This window comes from Dipodomys spectabilis, unplaced genomic scaffold (genome assembly GCF_019054845.1).
Source record: "Dipodomys spectabilis isolate Male_0828 unplaced genomic scaffold, ASM1905484v1 ptg000145l, whole genome shotgun sequence".
Taxonomy (NCBI): Eukaryota; Metazoa; Chordata; class Mammalia; order Rodentia; family Heteromyidae; genus Dipodomys; species Dipodomys spectabilis.
Window position 1 is genome coordinate 7,073,045 of NW_024870822.1, and position 24,402 is coordinate 7,097,446.

General features: G+C 33.7%; 1 protein-coding gene across 5 annotated transcripts in view; it reads left to right on the top strand.

The window, feature by feature from the left end:
• The window catches only part of Immp1l (inner mitochondrial membrane peptidase subunit 1), a 53,786-nt gene that overhangs the window by 5,793 nt on the left and 23,591 nt on the right, over positions 1-24,402 (top strand). For 2 of the 5 annotated variants that reach the window (XM_042691449.1, XM_042691450.1), the window contains exon 2: positions 4,518-4,629. The gene's annotated coding sequence lies outside the window, so the exon portion shown is untranslated. Of the gene's footprint in view, positions 1-3,745; positions 3,816-4,517; positions 4,630-6,412; positions 6,434-14,624; positions 14,882-24,402 lie in introns of those variants that run through there. The other 3 variants (XM_042691453.1, XM_042691451.1, XM_042691454.1) reach the window with 3 other exon arrangements.

Here is a 24,402-nt window from a genome sequence, read left to right on the forward strand (position 1 = left end):
TGAATAGCTAGGATTACAGGCGTGAGCCACCATGCCTGGCTAGCATTATTCTTTTTCCAATTTGTATGATGTTTCTCATTTAGACTTTTTTTTAAAGTTCATCTGTCTTTTATTTTGTATCCAAACAGCATTCCATTTTATGTTTGAATAATATTCTACTATATATGTGTGTCTCTCTCTGTCTCTGTCTCTCTATCTATCTATATTATCTATGCTTATTTTGGTGATAGACAGTTGAATCATTTTTACCTTTTAGCTCTGGGAATAATTCTTCAATGAACTTTGGCTTATAAGTTGCTGCTTTCATTTCCTTTGAACATATATTTAAAAGAACAAATGCTGGGTCATTTGGAAATTCCATACTTATGTTTTTTGAGGTACAACTGGACTATTTTCCTGTGTAAATGCCACCAGCATTGTTTACATATTCACTAGTACTCATTTTGTGCTCTATTTTGCTCTATTGTGCTCTATTGTGATATCGCCTTGTGGGGTTTCTTCCTACTCCTTTGTACCTAGGACTTGAACTCACACCACACTTGGCTTGGCTTTTCTACTCATGACTGAGACTCTTAACACTTGAGCCATGCCTCCAGTCTGTTTTTTGTTCTGATTTATTAGCAATAAAGTCTCTTGAACTTTTCTCCCTGTGTTGACTTTGAACAAAGATTCTCAGATCTTGGCCTCCTAGGTAAGATTGCATGCGTGATTGACTAGTGTCTAACTTTCAACATGATTTTAATTTGAACACATTTCTTATGCTTGCTGGCTATATATATTATCTTTAGAAAAATGTTTTCTCTATCCTTTGTCTATTTTTGTTTTTTTTTTGTCATTTAGTGAGGTGTAGAAGTTCTTTGTACATTGTATTTATTAACCTTTATAGATATATTGTGTACACTATATACTGTCCTATACATTGTGCAGGTTGCCTGTTTTTATCATCTTAATAATATCCTGTGATTCTCAAAAGATTCTAATTTTATTGAAGTCTATTTTATCTATTTGTTTCTTTTGTTGTTTATCCGATCTGAGAAATCATTGAAAATCCAGTGTTATTGAGCCTTTTTGCACTATTTTCTTCCTAAGAATATTATAGTTTTACATGTAGATTTCCGATCTATTTTGATTTGTTTTTATATGCAGTATAAAGTAAGCATACAACTTTACTCTTTTGCATGTTGATATCTAATTATCTCTAACCATTTGTTAAAAAGATTGTCTTTTCTCATTGAGTGGTTTTGGCAATATGTATTAAATAATTTGATCATTTATGCAAAGGTTTATATCTAGGATCTTCATTCTGATAGTCTATAGGTCTGTTATCAGTGCAGTTCCACAATGTTTTGGTTACTGTAATTTTGTATTACCTTTTGAAGTGGAATATGATCTCTTCTTTTAAAAATATCTGGTTATTTAGTATTCCTTAACATTTTCCATGCATATTAGGATGAATTTTTCTATTTTTGCAAAAATAAAAACAACTTGGGAATTACATTAAATTTAGTTTTAAAGGCCTGGCAATAATTCTCTGAGGCTTGATGCTGTGGTGCATGGACTCTTGGAATGCCCTTACTCTCTTGGCCTATGGTACCACTCCGTGTGATTTACCACTACCTCTTGAGTCATTTTTCCCCCTTTCTTGAAGAGTAGCACATGTTTGTAGTATATTATCTCTATCAGACCATTTACTGCTTATAGAATTTGGGGAGTTTATCTTTCATTTCACCCAGTATGTGTGTCTCTTTTAGTCTAAGATAGTAGTCTCTCTCTCTCTGTCTGTCTCTGTCTCTCTTTCTCTTTCTCTTTGTGTATGTGTGTGTAGGTATTCCCTTTCCCCATGTCTTGTTTTTTTTGTTTTTGTTTTTTGGTATATGATCCTGAGAATAGAAATTGAGATGTAGATGACAAATTATTTAGACAGTAATAAAGGATTTTGAATTTGATCTTTGTGACTTATTGAAGCATCTTCAAGAACAATTGATCTATTGTTTTAAAAGGTATTTTCTAAGTACTGGTAGAGTATGTTACTTTATTTTAGGATGACTGAATTTAATAATCTAGCCAGAGTTTTAGATTTCACAGGTGTATAAAGAATAAAGAGTTTTGTTTTTTGTTTTTTGCCAGTAGTGTTTCTTTTGGTACAATATTCTCAAAAGCCTTGTGGTTTTTTCCTCTCAAGGGGATCTGTGCCCTTAGATTATAGAGTTCTATATGTATCCTTCCTGGATATCCTCATTCTTGTCATCTTCTGCATTGGTTGAATGAACCTATTAGTCACATTCCTCATCTCTTCAAAAAAGATTTTCCTGCCATATCCTTGACTACTTCCCCAGAGTATATTTTATCTTTTATAATCTAGACAGACTGAGATTTTTTTTAATCCATGAGGTTCTTGCTGGTTACTTTTTCCCAAACACTTGTTTGGAAACCTCCTCAGTTAAGTATTCAAGTTCATTATTTACAAATTTTTCCACACAACAGTAAAACACATTTTAGCTAAACTTACTGCCACTTTTAAATAAAGATTGTGTTTTCTTTGTAGACTGATACTATATCCATGTTTCATGCTTGAGATATCTTTAGAACCACTTTAAAATTTGTATTTCTGCAAACATTCTATTTTGACAATAGATATATTGAAATTTAATGAACAGTATAAAAATGGTATTGTTTTCTTCTAGCAAAATAGCACAATAAAAGTTTTTCCTGGGGCTGGGGGTTTAGCCCAGTGGAAGGGCGCCTGCCTGGCGTGCGCAAGGCCCTGGGTTCGGTCTTTAGCCTGGAAAAAAACAAAGTTTTTCCTACCTTTTCATTTCTTTCAAGATCATCAGAATTATCTGAGTATCTGAATTTGTATCAACAGTATCTTTAAGACAATCTAGGACTTTTCTGTTTAAAGTGTTGGTTACTATAAATTTGATTTCTTGAAGTTCTCTAGAGCCACCATGATGAATTAGTATGATTGTGGTGGCTTAACACAACAGAAATTCACTTTCTAAAAATATTGAGGTTATAAAGCCTGAATTCAAGATCAGAAGTGCAATGTTCATTTGTAGATTCTAGCCTAGAATCCTTTTTTTTTTTTCCACTTGTGGCATCTGATAGCTGTTATTACTCTGGATTGTGATAGTGTAACTTCTCGTTTTCAATCTCCTCCATTTTCACTTCTTTGTATCTCTGTGTGTTCTTCTTTTTTATGAGGACATTGTTATTGGTCTTAAGATCTCCCAGTCTACTATGCTTTATATTAGTCCCTACCTTAATTATATTGCACATGCTATTTTAATAACAATTATGTTCTATGGTTCCAAGCATACATTATATTGTATGGGAGCAGAACACTATTCAACCATCTACAGCCTCTTTTTAAGTAGTTCTATTATAAATTTATAATATAAACATGTTGTTTAATCTCTTAACAAACTTCAAAGATTTTTAATAGTTAAGAGATTGTCTGACAACATACGAAAACTCATTATTTTAAATAAAGCGTTTTGTCTTTAGTCATAAAAGTGTAAGATGGCTTTACATTCAAGTCAGTGTAAAATATGAGATATTATTTATCTTTAATCTTTATCATTATCTTTATCTTATAATATCTGATTAATCAGTCTTTTATACCACTTTTAAACTACTATGTTCATTCTAAAGTTAACCTCATATATTCATGCTGACCTGTAGAAGTGAATATTGACATGTTCTCTATTACTTGAAATAGAAGATATTTGATGGGTTTTAACTGCATGTGGTAGCAGTCACTCTAATTCCAGCACTGGAGAAGCTGAAACAGGAGGATCATAAGTCCAAGGCTAGTAAGCTACTGAACTAGATCTTGTCTCCAAAAATCTTACTTAAAAAAATACCGTATTGTCAAGAGCTGGTAGGTCATATGTGTAATCTTAGCTACTCAGGAGGCTGAGATTTGAGGATTACGGTTTAAAGCCAGCCCAGGCAGGAAAGTCTGTGAGACTCTTATCTCCATTTAACCACCAAGCCAGAAGTGAAGGTTGTGGCTCAAAGTGGTAGAGCACTAGCCTTGAATAAAAAGAGCTCAGGGACAGTGCCCAGGCCCTAAGTTCAAGCTCCACAACTGAGAAAAAGAAGGAAAAAAAAAAAGATAAAAAATACAGAATCAGGGCTGGGAAGGTGGCTCAGTGGTAAAGCGCTCGTCTCACATGCATGAGGCCCTAGGTTCGATTCCTCAGTACCACATAAGCAAAAAGAAAGAAGCCGGAAGTGGCGCTGTGGCTCAAGTGGTAGAGCGCTAGCCTTGAGCTGAAGAGCTGAGGAACAGCGCCCAGGCCCAGAGTTCAGGCCCCATGACTGGACCCCAAAAAAAAAAAAAAAAAAAAATTACAGAGTCATTGAATATCCAAATTTGTCTCCTTGACCTACTAACAGTAAGATGCTACTTAATAGTTAAGTGGGAAATCTTTAATCATACTTTCTATTAATTCAGATCAACATTGATCAGAGATGTCTTTACATAATGTAATTTTGGTTTCCTGTTTTAGATATCCTAAAACTATGGATCATCTGCATTTGCTCTGAGACATGCTTTAGATTGTTTTTCTGGAAACCCTGTGACTACTCTAAAAGTTGAATGTATTTTAGAACATACCTATGGTAAGTGAGCTTTTATCCTCCTTTTTCTTCCATCAATTTCATGTTCAAATGACTGTGTTAATGCTGCTCCCTGCTGGACACAATATAATTTTGTAAAATTGGCACTTAATAGATGAGCTAAGTACTACTTAGATGTACCAGTTGAAGAGGGAAATCCTTGGCTACAAGCACACATGCACATACACACAAAGACAGTATGCAATAAAAGCAACTGTATTTTTATATCAGTGCCCTACTGTTGCCAGCATGTTGATAATTTAGAACTTTGTGAGTGTGAAGATAATCTTTTTTGCCAAATTTCATTATCTCTTTCCAGTTCATTGGAATCTAATAGTAATAATAGCAACCATACAATGAAGGATACTATAAGTAGTAAGACTTTTAGGATTTCCTAAATTGAATTCTTTTTGTAATATACATTGCAATGATAATGTGTCTTGTAATAATTTCCATTTCCTGCTCTTATTTTTCAAAAGGCAATATTGGAAATGATTACAATCTTGCATCTATTTGTACTGGGCAACCTGTGTTGCAATATATATATATATATATATTACATATTATATATGTTATATTGTGTATTTCAGTGTAATTTTTGTTTTTTAGCTGTATTGGTAACTCAGAAATCATGTTATCTAATATACACAGTGCCCTGTACTTAAAAAGAGTGATGTTGAGTTAGACTTCAAATGTGTTATGTGTGACTGACCTGTGAGGGACTCTCATATATACACACAAGTGCTCCCCAAATAGATTACAAAAATGTGCATCATCCTACTTCAAGCTGAGATATTTGATATTTCATTCTTTGGACAGCAGCCTGAGGAAAATTGCTGTCTAGATATAATTTCCTTTTTTTTTGTTTTGCTGGTCATGAGGCCTTCTGGGCCTGGGCGCTGTCCCTCAGCTCTTCAGCTCAAGGCTAGCGTTCTACCACTTCAGCCTCAGCACCACTTCTGGCTTTTTCTGCTTATGTGGTGCTGCAAAATCGAACCCAGGGTCTCATGCATGCAAGGCAAGCACTCTACCTCTGAGCCACCTTCCCAGCCCCTAGATTAATTTTTTTTTTTTAAAGTAAGATTACATTTTTCTGAAAAAAAGAAAAAGTATCAAACAGTATATCAGTGTCAAACAGAAACAAGATCAATATCAAAGATAGCAACCATATCAAGATCAATATTAAAAGTATCAAGAGTAACAAAGATCAAGCAGGATAACTGATTTTATATTCTTTAAAGTCACTTATTTGTCATTGCAAAAACCTGTGTAATCTACTTTTAATTAATACTGAGAGGAATTAGGCACAGTAACTTACTTTTTTATTAAAATATTGCAATAAAATTAGAAATATAGACCAAAAAATTATACTAGAGGAATACTTTCAACAAGAAGATATTACTATTATTTAAGAAATTTATCAATTTAAACTTTATATTAAAAAACCAACGTGATACATCATGATATAGAAACATGTATATAACATAGCAAATAATTATATAATAATTATGTATCATATGTCCATGTAACCAAGAATACTATTGATATCCAAGAAACCTTTGATAATAACATCTCTCCCTCTTCCCTGTCTCCTTTCTTTACCTCCCTCTCTCCATCCCTCCTTCTATTTCTCTATCCCTTACTCCTCTCTCTCTCTCTCTCTCTCTCCCTCTGTTTCTCTCCTCCTTTCCTTTCTCCAACTCTCCTCTTCCTCTCCTCTCTTTTGTAATGGATTTTCCCATTTTCCAACCTAGTCTCAAACCCCTGGACTTAAGTCCAACTCAGCTTCCCAGTCCTGAAAATACAGGTGTATACTACCCAATCCAGTTTAGTTCCTTTTATAGATTACCAATATTCTGCCTTTTGCAGTAAATATTTATATAACCTGCATGTGATTTTGTCATTTTTATAAATATTCTTAAGGAATATGTTTATATTTTGCTTTTTTAATCTTTATGAAATTTGATGTATTTTCTTCTTTTGTTCAATATTGTACTTTTTAGGAGTCATCTTCAGTTTCATGACATTGAAATAAACATTCTTTAAAAGTTACCCTGGTTTTATGGGCTAGGTGGCTCAGTGGTAGAGTGCTTGCCTTGCATTCATGAGGCCCTGGGTTCAATTCCTCAGCACCACATAAGCAGGAAAGGCCGGAAGTGGTGCTGTGGTGGTAGAGCACTAGCCTTGAGCTGAAGAGCTGAGGGAGAGTGTCCAGGCCCAGAGTTCAGGCCCCACGACCGACACACACACACACACACACACACACACACACACACACACACACACACACACACACACACACACACACACACACACACACAAAATTATCCTGGTTTTATATCACTTTTTAATCTGTCAGATGACAAGTGATTTATTTTTTGCTTAGAAAATATTACACTTAAAATCACATAATTAGATAATTATAGCAATTTAAGTAACTGAGAAATTTAACAACAAAAAGTGTATGTTGAAAAAGATTTATTTTTTGTAGGTTTTGAGTATATGGTAATGTGACATACTTTGAGATAGTTTAACGTGGACTACATATAAATATAATGTAGTTTTAGGTATGGGACCTAATGAAATAACCATTTCTTTCATTTTATTTGCATACTCATTCTATTTACTAACGATGCCATGCTCCTTTACTCTACTTATGAAGAAACTAAGGAAGGCTAGAGAGATTGATTCACTTAACAAGGATATTTAGCAAGTTAGAGCTAGAAACCAGAACAACCTGTCTCCTTGGCAGTCATAAAATAAACAAAATGAAAGCAGAGTTCTTAAGTGTGTCCAGTCATTTATTTGGATATTTGCCAAGATAGCTTTCAGAAATTATCAAATATTCTTTTGGCTACTAACCAAGGACTGGCTTAGCACAAGCCCCTAAAATGATAATGAACCTCATCACATTGATCTTCCAAAAGGCAACTGTTGTATATGCTCATGTGAAATGAGACACTTTAGCTTCAGTATTTAGTTTATGTATTGGGTATAAAGTGGCATATTCCTCATTTGTTATTTTTCTTTGTAACTGATCCTACTGTTTTGTGTTCCAAATGTTTTATATCACTATTTTTCCACAATATAAAATTTATATTCTGTTTTCTTAAACTAGAATTTTAGTATTTTTTCATAAATGGTTCATTGTTGTCATTGTGATCATGAATTATCGTACAGAATTAAAATACAGTTATTTCCTCACAGTTATGCTGAGTTAGAATGTTTTTCCCTTAGTCCTAGAGAGGTAAACGTATCTTGGGTGCTATTTGTGATTTTTTTCCCCTTGTTTGTTTTGTTTGGTCTTTCCTAGGCAGTTTTTGCCTTTGTTGTCAGTGAGTCCTATTAACTTCTATTTCAAATCAAACAGTTGCTTGACATTATACATTACTTAGAGGAGAGTTTAAGTCCAATTTTATCTTATCTATTAATTAAGGGCATAAGAATGTATAGTAACTTTTTAGAGTTTACCTTGAGGTTTTTAGCTAGTCTGGACAGCAGACTATAGTCCGCAGAGATAGCACAAATGACTATTGCTCATCTATTTATGAGCCTCCACTATGCATTTGAAATTTTGATTGCTAAAGTAGCTATTATGAAAGCACTTAACTAAATGCTGTGATTTAAGTGTGCAATCCTAGCTAACTAGAAGGTAGAGATATGGAGACTGCTGTTCAAGACTAGACCTGGTAAAAAATTCTCCAGCTCCTATCTCAACCAACAACAAGCTGGGATTAGTAGCTTGTATCACCATTCCCAGCTCTAGGGAAAGTGTAAATAGGATGGAGTCCTATGTTTGGACATAAACAAAAAGGCTTTATTTGAACAATACCGAACCAAAAAGGGCTGGGACTTGTGACACAAGTGGTTGAGTGCTTGCTTAACAAGTAGAAGGCCCTGGTTTCAAACCTTCCATAAAAAGAGAAGAAATTGAGAAAGTAAGAAAATGGAAATAAGGAAGGAAAGAAGGAAGGAAGGAAGGAAGGAAAGGAAGGAAGGAAGGAAGGAAAAGAAGGAAGGAAGGAAGGAAAGGAAGGAAGGAAGGAAGGAAGGAAGGAAGGAAGGAAGGAAGGAAGGAAGGAAGGAAGGAAGGAAGGAAGGAAGGAAGGAAGGAAGGGAGAGAGAAAGAACGAACGGAGGGAAAACAGCCCTCAGTTTTCTAGTTTATATTTACATGTCATTTTCTAAATTTCTTATGACATGAATTTTGACCACTTTAAAAAATATTTATGTTTTTGTGTACAACACTATCTTTTATATGCAGAAGAATACTCAGGTTTAAGTGAATAGCTTAGTTTTTTACATACTAAATACACCCCTGAAACTAGTATCCATAAATGTTAAAGAACATTATTGGCATTTAAGATATCTCCATGTTCTTGCTTCTCCTTCCACAAGGATATGTACTACCTTGATTTTTAATAGTGAAAACTAGCTTTACTGTGTGTGTGTGTGTATGTGTTGTATTTGTTATATTTATATATAGCATTAATCTATATTAATAGAGGTTTGAGTAGTTTCCATATAAGGCTTCTACTCTAGTATGTATTTATTGGGTGTGTTCTTTTGTGGTGTGTCTAAGTAAAATGACTTGATCTTGGGCTCAGTGGTAGAGTGCTTGCCTTGCATGCATGAGGCCCTGGGTTCGATTCCTCAGCACCATATAAGCACAAAAATCTGAAATTGGCTCTGTGGCTAAGAGCTCTAGTCTTGAGCTGAAGAGCTGAGGGACAGTGCCCAGGCCCAGAGCTCAAGCCCCACGACTGAAAAAACAAAAATGACTTGATCTCAAATATGTTTGTGTCAGCTTTGATGAATAATGCCAGTTTTCTAAAGTAGTTATGCCAGTTGACAGTTACAGTATGTAAGAACTGTTTTTGCACCACACATTCATTAATGTTTGTTTTTTTCTCCTTGTCTTTTTCACTTTGCATACTCTAGTGGGTATTATATATTAAACCATTATGGCTTTAATTTATAGTTCTCTGATAATTAATGAAGGCGAGCATTTTCTCTTGTGCATTCTGGCTGTTTGGTTGATACACTTGTGACGTGTCTGTGTCCGTATTTTACACATTTTTCTGTTAGGCAGCCTTTTTGTTTGATCTGAAGAAATTCTTTATATATTCAGAATATGAATCTTTAAATATAGATATTATAACAGTTTCTCATATTTGTCTTTTTACTTTTTTATTCATCCTGTGAGGATAGAAGTTTGTTATTTTAAGTTGGTCTAGTTTATCGTTTGCTTTTTGTTTTATCTTGTTAAGAAATGTTTATTCTAAGGCTGTTTTATATTCTAAGTTTTCCTTTCCAAGTATTTTTTTTTGCTAATTATTTGATTATTTATTTAAAGATTGAGTGTCACTATGTAGTCCAGACTGATCTCAAATGCACAATCATCCTATCTCTGCTCTGTATTTTGAATGCTAAGAATACAAGCTTTCGTCACCCTGATAAAATGTTTTACCTTTTGACTATTTTACCTTTTGACTACTCAATCGCAAGAGCTTTTGGAACTCAAGCTATATCTAGAGACAGAGCAAAAGGAGATAGAATTATATCTACCATGAATATGTACTTTCTATTAAGAAAACAATGTATTTATCCATATTTGTCTCATGTGAATCTTTAAGGTATATTATTTTGTGTGTCAGTTTGTCCTTAATGAGAATCTGCTAAATAGTTCTGAGAGGAATTTCTGGTTGGGAAAATAAATGTACTAGTTTTGGGGTTTTTTTCAACACTGTAATATTCATAAGTATTTTTGTCTATGAAACACACAGTTTTTGAAGTTTTCACAGACACAGTCCTAACTATATCACTTGGGAATAGTCCATTCTGATAAATTGTATATTATATAATATACAATTTGTTCATTGAAAGAAAATTAGGTTTTAACTTTTTGTCACCAAAGCAGTATAGCATTGGCTCTCATACTTAAAATTTATTTTATAAGCTTTTTGTAAGTTGTTTTAAGTAGGATTTCTTTTGATTTCCCCTTGTGTGCAGGTAATAAATATTTATGCATTTTAAACAACTTTTTATACTTTTTAAAGCAATTACACTTTTTTCCTAGGAATATTAACTATATGTTCTGGTTATACACTTATTCTATAAAAAACAGGTTTTTAAATACTCAGTGTTTTAGTTTCATCTTTCAATAATGTATATTATTGAGTTTACGTCTAATATATTATAGTTTTATATTGTATTTGTAAGAGAGTAATTGCTTTTTTAAAATTAAATTAAAGAAAGGTGATTATATTTGACTCTCCACTAAGCATTTAGATATTTTTCACTTATCAAGTACATATTTCTACTTTGAAGCATCAAATTAACTATTATTTTATCCCAGCTTTTATTTTAATTCATGCATTTAAAAACTGATATTCAGATAAAAGATAGTTTCAAAATAAATTCACTATATTATTTATGAGTGGAACAACACATTAGCATTGGGTTCACAATAGATCATATCGCTTTTATTCCATCTTACAAGCTTAGCAGCACAAACAGAATAATCAACATATTATTTGGCTGTCATCTGCTGAACAGAAACCAGAGATCACAAGGAGGTTTTCCCTAGCTGTGGTGATGGCCTTTTTGTTCCAAGCCCCCATCTGGGAGGGCCATGGTGTGTTATCATATGGAACGCGGGGTTTTCTGTAATCTGCTTAGCTGCACTGAAGTTTGAATCTTCATTCCATGTTTGTGTAATTTATAATTTTAATGAGACCACGGCTCTTGTGGGCTTTGAAATATATTAAAAGCTCTTTGTGCATATGCTTTTGTTCTTGCTTAATAGGCTCAGTGTATTTAAAACTGATGAATTTTTATTCATGAATTTGGATGTCTGGAGATTAACTTACTGAATATCATTGCACTCATCTACTGATAGTCACAAAGTTTTTTTGTAATTATTATTTTGTTTTTCTCTCTCTCTGTGTGTGTGTGTGTGTGTGTGTGTGTGTGTGTGTGTGTGTGTGTGTGTAAATGTCTGGTACTTGCAAGTCAATGAAGAATGAACATATAATTTTAAAAGAGTAGAAAAAAAGGTGGTATGACTAGGCAGTAATTTATTTAAATTTATCTATCCCATCATGGACACTCAAATTTCACTTGTAATCTTAACATTTTAGAAAAGGATTATAAAAGGATAATTATGAAAAAGCTACTTTTATATAACCTTATTTTTTTTAATTAAAATTATATCTGAATGTGTAACAAGTATGAATGTATTTTAGTTGTATCAGTTATCAGGATTCATTCTAGATGATTTCTTGAATTAAATTAAGTACATGTAACATTATTTTTAATTAGTTTTTAGTTTTATTTGTGTAAAGCCATTTTTATTAAAGACCGTTAGAAAAGCTTATTGATGGATGTGGTGAAAAGACCTATGGAAAAGCAGCTTACTAATAATTTATAAAATTATTCCTTATTTTAATATTCCAAAATATTCTAACTGCTAAAAAACCTCTATAGTTAATACTTCAATACACCTAAAATTTTTAAATGTAAGCAATTTACATAGCACCATAGGAAAGAAATATGGCCCTTTTTAAACCCAGACATGTTTATTGAAGTTGCTGTATCTGTAGCACTCAGGTGTAACACACCGATATTGTCCAGGAGGACAATAAAAATTTAAACTTAAATTTACTGGATTGGAGCTTTTTTTTTTTTTTTAATCACTGTAGTACATCATTCTTTTTTGGTATGTGATAGTAATTTGGAAGTTCTTCTATTCTCATTGTACTATTCTTAAGCTGAACTATTTTTAAAAAGTCAAAATTGTCAGAATCTTCTAATGTCTTTACTATCAGATTTACTACAGGACTGCTTATTCTTCATAGCCCTTGTCTTTGGTATTTGTATTATTTAGCTTACAATTTCATTTACCTTACAAACATACTATTTCGACTCTATAGCAGCACTGCACAATGGAAATGTAATGTGAATTACTTTTTTTAAACCAGTTATAGCTCAAATGTTATCTTTTCAACATGCATCATATGAAATTATTACTAAAATATTCAACTCTCATTCTTTATATTATCTTCACAAGTCTAGTGTGTATTTTATGCTCACAGTGAATCTCCGTTTGAACTAGTCATATTTCAATTAGTCAGAACCTAACAGTGGTTTTAATGTGTACTTTCCCAGACTTGTAAACTCCATAAAGTCTTAAGCAACCATAACAAGATCTGTGACTGAAACATGTATTGTCTTGCATTTCTCATTTTTTTAAAATCATATTGTACTCCTAGTAACCAAAGAAAACTCACATGCTATGTAAGTGAACTTGCTTAGTGCATTTTTATAGCTCCGACACTACTGATACCATTGGTTTTTGACTCTCTCTCTCTCTCTCTCTCTCTCTCTCTCTCTCTCTATATATATATATATATATATATATATATTACACAAAATAAAGATTATTTCATCTGACTTCCAAGTACCTATCAGACACTGCAGATATGCTTGAAGTTAGTGGGTTGATGATTAGATAGTGGCTGGTATAATAGATGTAGATTTTTTTTTCAGAAATTTGAGCAAATAAAACTTGTCAAATATGCCTCATTTTTAGTACACTGAGGAGTTTAGTTTTACAAGAACCTTATAGCAAGTCTTGGTATGTTTTTTAAAAACTAAAGCTGAGAATTCTTAAAGTCATTAGAATTTTTGAACAGGTATTTGTGCAAATGTATATGAAACTTTTTTGTTTAACTTTGCTAATAGCTAGTATTACTCTAGGTGAAGAAAATTATAAAAGGAACAAAAATAATTAAATATATCTAGAATTTATTAATTTAAATACTCTATATACTTTGTTACTTCACTGAAATATTAAAAAAAAGGCATGATAAAATCTTGAATTAGAACTGTGAGTTTTGAAGTATGGTTATAAAATAATTAAATTTATATTAAGTACTGCAGGTATTCCCTTCCCTCCTTTTATTTTTTTCTAAAAGAATAACCCACAGAACTTTTCATGTGTAAATGACCTTTGCTGGAATATGATTTAGAGAAAACTGCATACCCAAGTGATCTGAGATTTTTATGCTGTCTAAATTTTTAGAGATGATCTAATTTTCATGCCATCTACCTTTTCATGTAGGTATTAGTGCTTGTTGTAATCTTTGACTCAGTTAATTTTTATTGACTGGCCCTTTTGACTTCTTCATTTAAAATGTTGTCACCAATTGTTAAATTCCTCTTTAAACAATACCTAGAGTTTCTTAGAGATGATAAATCCATCCATTGATTTCCTAATTTTATTATGTACACAGTCAATTGTAATCCAAGATTACAGCAAACAAGATGTTAATTTCTAGACATAATCTATGTACATTTCAATTACAGAGCATGATTGTTACAGAAGCACAGAATAAAAAGGAATAACATTTGTGCTATCCTCACAGGAGCTGTCAATAAAACATGTAATAGGGGATTTAGGAATCTGGAAATGGCCAACTAATTTATGTGAATCTATTTTATTTCAGCTAGAAAGACCAAGCTTTTTTTCGTCTGCGCTGCATATTGCACAGCACAGGCTGTCTATACAAAACCAGGCGGCTGCATATGGATAGTCCCTTGATATCATTCACTTGCTGTGTAATCTTATTATGCAAAGTTCTAATCTTCACCTAGAATGAATGCCTCTGGGTCAGAATATAGTCATATCAGGGTTTTTGAGGTCATGTTTTGTGATCCTTAGCTTATTCTTCTAAGTAGGGCTGGGATTTAAAGGGTATTCCCTAGACACTAGCGGAGATAGACAGCAGAACCTGCTGCCTTTTTGGAAGACAAGACCAACATGAGGTCCCTGGTAGGATTAAACTTGATTTGTAGCTGTAGGATTTTTTAACAGATGTATTATTGGACAGGGAATAGGGGGCCACCAGCAAAGCAAAATTGAATCATGACTGGCATTCTCGGGGAGTTTGCTGCCTGCTAAAACAGCAGCTGCATGTGGATTTGACTTCTTTCAGGTGAAGCGACTTCCAGTCATTTGGAAAGGATGGGATGAAAAAGAACCTCGGTGATAATTTTGATGTCTGCAAGATTTAGTACCAGTGTAATGGGATTATCGGTAACACCTTCACTGCAGAAAAAGCCACCTGGCGCTGTAACTGGCAGCAACTGAGAACTAATCCTTTCCCATCTCTTGGATGTCATTCATGAAGCTCAAAGCGATTTCTGCCCTGCTAACTGTGATTAATTTTATAAACAACAACAAAAAAATCAGGTGATCAAGGCAAAGAATATACTAATTATTATCTATAATATGTAACCTTATTCTAAGCTACGTAGCTTATGAATTATGAGACATGTGCAAACTAAACTATTTTTCAATTGTTATTAGATTGTTCAAATAGAAAAGGTGACAGATAAAGTGTTTGCTATTGATAAAGGTGCAGTTTGATTTTACATATAAATATAAATACTATTATGTTCTCTTAGATACAAGACAATTGAAGTGTTCAAAATTTCTGTAAGTATAGGAAACTGAAATTATTTGTTTGTCATATATTTTACCTACTTTTGGTTTCTTCAGTTGCTTCTGCTGAACCCTTTTTGCTTCATAAAACACTTAGCAACATAAAAATCTATTGACAGAATATTTTGATAATTAAGGCAATGTTAGCTTGAACTGCTGATAAAAGGGCTCTTTGTGAAAAGATATGATCTTTACATCAAATCTAACGATAGTAATTCCTAATACTTCATGATTTATTTGTAAAAACCAGTGATCCTCAATCAAGTTTTTTTTCCAGAACACGTTAGTTTAAAAAAAATGTTATTTTCTTTAGAATAACTGCATTAGTTATTTTAGCATTTTGTTTCATCCTAAAACTTTATCAAGTACTTTGTTTAGAGGTGTTAATTATTTTAATATTCTTCTCTTACACGATCCAGAATAAACGAGAGAAAATGAAGTGAAATTATCCCATCAGTCACCCAAACAGTATGCAACATAACTGCCAAGGCTAGAAAAGATAATTAGTGTTGTCAGTGTTATGATCCTAGAGTACTTAATTTAAAAATATTCATAGAACTTGATTTTATATTATGGTGCTTTTAGATTTAGTAATCATGTATTAAAATACATTGTAAAGCCTCAGTCTGAATGTTTTAAAACTTTAAAACTTTTAACTGAATGTAGTTCACTAAAATATTTTTATAAAATTGTAGGAATAAAATGTAATCATCTGGATTTACATGATATACTAATGTACCCTTGGTATCTGTTTACATATAGGACCCTGTATTCACTATATAAAGCCTTCATTAAAAAATCAAGCAAGCAGAATATAATAAATTATAGTAGAGCTATTTTTTTATTCCCATCAGATCTTTCTAATAGACTTGTTATTCTTAAGGGTTTGGTTTAACTAGTTCTAAGCTATTGTAGTACAAAATGTATTTTCTTCATTTTTGCTACATTTTAAATGAATCAGCTTAACAATATTTCTACTAGATATTGTTGAATTAATTTATAAAGGGTTTATTTAGCCTTTCATATTTTTACTATTTAAAAAGTAAATAAAATATCTGATCATTACTGAATGTTGTATTTTTTCAAGATGAAATAAATGGATGGAAATCTTTTTTTTAGCCTCATGATTGTAACTATTTGTATTTCAAGTCTAAAATATTTGTTACTGCATAATTTCAATTTTTCCTAGCCAGATAGTTTATTGTTGTGGGATAACTTTCTAGAGTAATTAGTGATGGCATATAATTGTTTATCAAGCACCTTTCCTTTCAAAGCAAAATTTGTCCAGAAGCTTTTATTAAACATCCTCAGTGTTTATACTTTTTATTTATCTATTAAAAGTGGCTTCTGAGAGTCAGTGTTTTCCTTCATGTTAGGTATCATTCTTAATTTTTGTAAAATGCATTGTTATTTCTTTTAGCAACTCCCAAATAAACCCTTTAATTAAATTCAAAATAAATATGTAAGATCTTCTCAATGATGTATATACTTTTCCTATAGATGTAGGTTCTTTGAATTGAATGTTTTGTGGCTAACGTGGAAGAAATTTGACTCATCTTACAATGGTAGAGACTAATTTTCAGAACAAATGATTACAATGATGCCAAAAAGAGTTGAGGTATTTCTGGAAATGAATTGGAATATAAGAGAAATTAGATTTTTTAAAAAGATAGAATCTCAGTGCAACAATATAGCAAAGTAAAAGCCAGAAATTTTTGAGTATTTAAGAGATGATAAACTTGTGGGTTTTTTCCCTAATTTTTATTGTAAAGGTGATGTAAAGGGAAGGGGTTACGGTTACGTAAGTTGGGTAATGAGTGCATTTCTTTTTGAACAGTATCACCACTCCCTCTTTTTCTCTGTTTTTTCCTCCTTACATCCCTTCTCTCAAATTGTATAGTTCATTTTCAGCATAGTGTCTAGTGAGTATCATTGCTGAATTAGTTCACCCTTTGTCAACTTGTGGGGTTTAGTTTTGTTTTATTTTTGGGGGTTTATAGACTTAGTATCTCTCTGAAGTGCTTGCATGACTTCAGATTGGCAACAGTGACAACTAGTCTATGATGATGCTAAATGATATTTCTTTTATTTGAAATAATATCCTTCTCTCTTGCCCATCTGACTGTTACATTGTGTGTACTAAATGGATTTTACAGGAATTAGGAGATTATTCGTAGATAAATGGTATTAATTTTGTTTTTTTTTTTTGTTTCAAAGCTGGTATTTGCTTGTAATTAAAGGTTCAACTGCTTATGCTTTATAGAGTATTGATTTTTAGATATGTAAAAGTAAACTTTAGAAAACAAAACTGTATTAATCTAATACATTGAAATATTAGCATTATGAAATCAAATTGAAGAATTCATAGAATTGTTACAAGGGTGATATTTAGTTTAGAATAATGAATACTTATCTTTTTAAACTTTTGAAAACGTTGAGAATGATTCTATGATCTCAAAATTTAGCACAAAGAACTTTCTAGGGGTTCCTCCTGAGAATTTATTAAAACTGTGACTACTCACACAGATTCTCATTCATGAGCTCTGTGATGGGAATATGACAGTCAAGATTTTGAATTTTGGTTGATATTCAGTTAGGTTATTTCAATACTAGTTGGGTTTACAGCAGTGAATACTTAGATGTCATTGATTGCCTGTAGGAATGGAATACAGAAGTTTCAAAAAATCTTCAGAGATTATGAGGATCAGAGTGCCCTTAATTTTCAGTTCTGCAAAATAAAAAATAACCAGTGTGCAAGTATTGCAGTAGATTTAACTAACATTTGTAGATTGGAACAATTCACAAGCAGCCCTGAAGTTGATTTTGAAGTGGCTGAAATTTGAATTACTCTGATGGAGTGTCTGCTATGTGAGAGCCAATTATTTATCTGATGAGTACAGTATATTATTCATTATCTATATCTCAATGAGTCTTTGTTCTCTACTTGTCAAAATAACTTGCACTTAAGGTTTGAAATGGACATACGTTTTTAGTTGCTTCTTCTTTATTTTTATTGTGAAAGTATTTTGACTAAGTATTCTTGAATTTTAAAATCATAAAAATCTCAGTAATATTAAAGTCTACTTTTTCCTTGTCCGAAGAAGGTAGATGTAGCAAAGCTATCAGATTTTTTTGTGTTTTCTTCTTTTCCCCTCTACTGTTTTGTTCTCCTCTCTCTCCCTCCCCTTCTTCCTCTCTCTGTCTTTTGTGGTACTGGTATTTGAATTCAGAGCTTTATACTTTCTAGATAGGGACTCTACCACAAGTTCTTGAACTCTTTTCCTTTATTTCAATTAAAAAATACTATTTGTTTGACTCTGGTGGCTCATGCCTGTAATTCTAGCTACAAAGGAGGCTGAGGTCTGAGACTTAGAGTTCAAAGCCAACCCAGGTAGGAAAAATACTAGTCTTTTGTCTTCAATTAATCACCAAAATGCCAGATGTAGAAGTGTGACTTAAGTAGTAGAGCACCAGCCTTGATCAATAAAGCTAAGAGACAGCTCTTAGGCCCAGAGTTTTAAGTCCAAGTATGTGTAACTGCACACACACACACATGCATGCATGCATGCATACATACATACATATATACACATGTGTGTATATATATGTCATACATGTCAGTTTTTGCTTGTACTTTAAGATTTATACATATGCTGCATGCTGGTGGCTCACACCTGTAATCCTAGCTATTCAGGAGGCTGAGATCTGAGGATGGAGGTTCAAAGCTAGCCCAGGCAGGAAAGTCCATGAGACTCTTAGCTCCAATAAACCACCAGAAAACTGGAATTGGTTCTGTGACTTAAGTGGTAGAGCGCTAGATTTGATCTAAAGAGCTGAGGGACAGCACCCAGGCCCAGAGTTCAAGCCCATGACCAAAATAAATAAGTAAGTAAGTAAATAAATAAGATGTATACAGTCCTATAATTGTGGTCTCAGTCATTTGAATTTTTTTTTCACATTTTTAAGACAAAAGGTCTTTTCTTCTACGAGAATTCCAGACTTGAGCTGGCTATCTATGGCTTAGGCCGGTAATCCTAGGTACTTGAGAGTTGAGAACAGTAAGCTTAAAGTTCAAGGGTAGAAAAGTTCACAAAAACTACTTTTCAAACAGTAGACAGGCATAGTGGCGTACACCTTGCATCCCCAATAACTGGAATTGATAGGATTGTGGTTTCAGGCCAGCTCCAGCAGAAATATCCACAAGATTCCTTCTCAAGGAAGAATGCTGGAGCACACTCCTGCCTGGCAAGTATATGGTACTGAGTTCAAACCCCAGTACTGCTCACCCTCCAAATTCCAGACCTGAATCTTCAGATGGACATTTTCTTCATAGTTTTGAGTAATCTGAAGTCACTCTAATTCTACTTAAATGGTTGGATCTAAACCAGGATCATAGAATTTGGTATGCATGCCCAGAAACTTCCTTTTAAGGTTGGGGAAATCTTTAATATCTTTTTTTTTTTTTTTTAATTGTAAAGCTACTATACAGAGGGTTACAGTTACATGAGTGAGGTTATGAGTACACTTCCTCTTGAACATTGTTACCCCCTCCATTGTTTTCCCCATACCATCCCCTCCCTCCCTCCCTTCCCCGAGGTTCTTTTTTTTTTTTTTTTTTTTTGATTGTGATTAAATGATTACATAATTTCAAAATCACAAGTTCATTCTAACTTCCCTGGAGCAAATTGTCTACCACAGTCTGTAATATATAACAGTGTTCACATGTTATATACCATATTTGTGATCAGCAGCATGGGGATATTTAGTAGTGGTTCAACCAGATGAGCGGGAGTTCTTTGTTTCTTAAGTCCTGTTAGTTTTGTCGTTTCACCTAACCTTTTGGATTTAGCATCCACTTATGAGGGAGACCATGTACCGTTTGTCTCTTCGTTCTTGGCTTACCTCGCTCAACATGATTCCTTCTAGCTCCATCCATTTCCCTGCAAATGCCATTATTTTGTCATTTCTAATGGCTGCATAATATTCCATTGTGTATAGATACCACAATTTTTGGATCCATTCATCTGTGGTGGGGCACCTAGGTTGTTTCCATATCCTAGCTATTGCGAACAGTGCTGCAATAAACATGGAGGTGCACGTGTCCTTGTATATTGGTTCCTGTTGTTCAGGGTAGATGCCTAGAAGTGGTATGACTGGGTCGTAAGGGAGGTCAATCTTTAGCTTTCTAAGGACCCTCCAGACTGCTTTCCAAAGTGGTTGTATAAGTGTACATTCCCACCAGCAGTGTAATAGGGTTCCTCTTTCTCCACATCCCCTCCAGCATTTGTCGTTGGCTGATTTGTGGATGTGGGACATTCTGACTGGGGTAAGGTGGTATCTCAGGGTTGTCTTTATTTGCATTTCCTTCACCACCAGGGATGATGAACATTTCCTCATGTGTTTCTTTGCCATTTTTATTTCTTCATTTGAGAAGTCCCTCTTTAGTTCCCTTGCCCATTTAGTAATTGGTTTGTTAGGTTTGGGAGGGATTAGTTTCTTGAGTTCCCTGTATATACAGGATGTTAACCCCTTGTCTGATATATTGCTGGTAAATATTTTTTCCCAATTAGTTGGTTGTCTTTCTAGCTTAGTTGCGATAGATTTAGCTGTGCAGAAGCTTTTTATTTTAAGGTAGTCCCATTTGTCGAGTCTCTCTCCATTTAATATCTTTTTGACTTCTGACATTTACTTTGCACAATCTTCTTTTTTTTTTTTTTTTTACCATCAGTCCAACTTTTTCCATGTCATTCTTTGCTCCCAGATGCCTATTTAATAGTTCTAAAATTTTCTTACATTTAAATTGAGAAGTAATATAGCATAGTGGTAGAATTTAGAGCCAAACCATTTCTCAATTTTGTTATTTTTAATCTGGCCCTGTCTATAATAGATCTCTGTTCGTCATTTCCTTCTCTTCCTCCTCCTCCTTTTCCCCTTCTCTTCTTTTTTTTTTTATGGTATTATGGACTAAACTCAGGTTCTCAATCATTCTAGACAAGTGTTCTACCACTGATCCACCCACATTTTCTAACTTTATGTTATAGAAAGAGATCTTTAACTTAGTTTAGTGGGGATACTGAGTCTAAGCCATCTTGGCCATGTGTTGGATAGGGAATTGGGTTTAACTGGACCATCTTGTCTTTATGGAGGAATAGAAAGTCCCACCTCCCAGGTGATGGCTGTGCCTAAATTCTTAGAGGCAGGAGTGGGAACTTGGATGATAGGTCTGGACGTGTCAATCCTGTGCCGTGAATGAGTCTGGAGTTTCCTGTGACCCTGCCCCCTGACCTTACCCTATTTTATGGTCAGACTGGCTCAGACGCTGTTTCAGCCTCCTGTGCTGTGTCTCCTGGCTCCTGGCTCCCCTCTGGTCACCATGGCGTCCCACTCCAGCTCTCCATTGGGGTTGATCTGGGTCGTTGATATTGTTCTTTTGCTCTTTGTTTCCTCTTCTGCTCTCATGGCTCAGTTTTCAAAGACTGTTAAGTGTATTCGTGGGGCTGCAGGTCTTTGTGATAGGAGTCTATCTGCAGATGCCAGCTTTCTAATAAACATTCCCATTTTGACCTCTCAAAATATGGCTTCTCTAGCCGGTGCCATTGTTACAATGGGTCAACCTGTATCCTCATTTAAGCATTTTGTTTTTTCCCTTCCCCTCCCTGAATTAGAGAAGTGTATATACAAGATGCAGAGCACCGACATCAAATACAGGGTTATACCATAGGGGAGGAACATACAAAGAAACAAACAAACAAAAAAAATTACATGGTACATTATAGATATGTTAGAAAGTTAAAGTTTTTTAATCTATTTTATCTGTGGGGTTAATGCTTTTTGTGTCCCTTTTAAAAAATATGAACCTTAACTCCCAAATTATTAATGAAAATAGTATTTATTTTTTACCTTTTGTGTATTGGACTTAAGCTCTTATTTTTGAGTTCTTAGTCTTCATTTTTCTATAAACTTTATTACATTAGCATTTGTGTTTATGTTTAATCCATCTCAAATTAACTTTTGTTTTTGGCATTGCTGGGATGAAAGCCAGTGCTTTGCATGTGCTAAGCAAATGAGCTACAACCCCAGCCTCCCATTAGTTTTTGTGTATGTTGAGTGTTAGGTTTTTAAAAAGAGGTAGCTGAGTAAGAACTGCAGCATGCACGTGGTATTCAGGTAAGGGGTAGGTTTATTCAGTAGACCTGCTGGGACCAGGCAAGGTTGGCACTCCACGTGGCTTTGAAAGGCCTAGGAAAGAGAGAGAGCTGGGAAAGAGAGAGAAAAGAGCTAGAAAAGAGCAGAGAGAGAGAGCAGAGAGAGCTAGAATAGAGCAGTGAGAGAGGCCTCTGGGCCTGGGCGAGGCCTTATCTAGGGTATGGGTGGAGAAAGGTGTGGCCACATCAAATTCAGATGTGACCTCAGGGGATGCAGATGTGACCTCTTCCAGGTGTCCCAATTGCCTAGGTAATGCAGGTACTGGGTGAAGACTTTGCTGCGAAGAGGGTGGAGTCTGCTGGCCATCCAGGAGCAGACCTTACATTGAGGGCATGGGTCATGGTTATTTTGTTTTTGTTTTCCTTGTGACACTGGAAATTGGGCTCAACATCTCATTTGTTAAGGAAGTGCTCTATTACATAAGCCACCTAGCCCCCCAGTTTGTATTGTCTTTTTTCTTTTAAACATGTCTAGTTCCTGCAAAGGTCATCCTTTCCCATTGAATTTTACTAAAGCTTTTGTTATAAAATCAGATATCCATCAGTATGTTGGCCTAGATTCTTTACTATACTGTTTGTATAGATTACCCCAAATACAATGTTGTCTTGATTACTGTGATTTTATCATGAATCTTGATGTCTGAAATATGAAAAGACAGTAGTCCACATAAGTTTGTATAATGATTAAGTCATACACCACTTAATGAGATTTGAGAATTCTGTAAGCTCTACAATCAGAAAAATAGTATCTTTCCATTTGTCTTAGTCTCCTTTATTTTTTCATATGCACTACATAGTTCCTTAGATTTTTATTTTAAGTATTTGGTATTTGGGTGTGATTTTATATGTAAAAAGTATATGGAAAATTTTTATTTTATAAAAAGCTTTTCCTAGTATGTAAAGTCGAGTTACATTATTTTGGTCAATTAATGTTTGTGCATCAAGACACATTGATAATTAATGCATTCATTATTTTCCTGTGTAGAAAAGTTATTACTTGTTAATGATTATCAATTCACCCTTTCCAGTTTTTGTATCTTATTTTTAGTGTAGTGTCATTTCACATTAAGTCAGATATGATCGCTAGAGTTTTGTTGGTGTTGAATTGCCTATTTACACACATACACACACACACACACACACACACACACACACACACACACACACACACAGCCCTTAACAGGTTAAGAAAGCTTCTTTCTATTCCCAGATTTATCATGAATACATATGAAATATTACCAGATGCTTTTTCTACAGCACTTGAGATGATCACATGCTTTTTCTTTTTTTTTATTAAATATAATGCCAACTTTACATGTTCAGAATGAGTATATATTTATAATATTTTTATATGTTATTGGATTCAATTTGTTCTTTGTTTTAAGATATGTTGGTAAGAGATTTATTGCTTTGAATTCACCTTTCCTATATTATTTCTTTTTTTTTCTTTTTTTTTTTAATTGTGAGAATACCATACAGAGGAGTTACAATTACATGGGCAAGATAATGAGTACATTTCTTATCAAGCATTGTTGCCTCCTCTTTGTTTCCCCTTCCCATCCCTTCCCATATTTCCCTCCTTCCTCCTACCTGATCCTCCCCCCACCCCCCATCCTATATTATTTCTTGGTGAGTTTTAGTATCGAAGTTATGGTGGCCATGTAAAAACTGGATAGGAAATATCACTTTATTTTATTTTCACTGAGTTTATGATTGATGTTGTTTCATCTTTAAATGTTTAAAGGAATTTTATCACTGACACTATCTGAATCTGAAACTTTTTTGTGTTGAAAACAGTTTGTCATAGGTTAAATGTCTGCCAGTAAGCTATGTCAATTATTTTGTCAATATTGATAAAGTCTTTATTGAGACTCCTGTATAAACTCTGATACCAATAATTGGTTCAATTTTAAATTTATATTTAAATTGGACTTTTATTAAATTATTTAATTACAATAATCACTAGTTTTAAAAATGCTTCAGTAGTATACTCCTAATGAAGGAGGAATTATTTAATTTTTTAATATTACTTACTAGATAGTATTTGTGAAAGACAGTTTATTC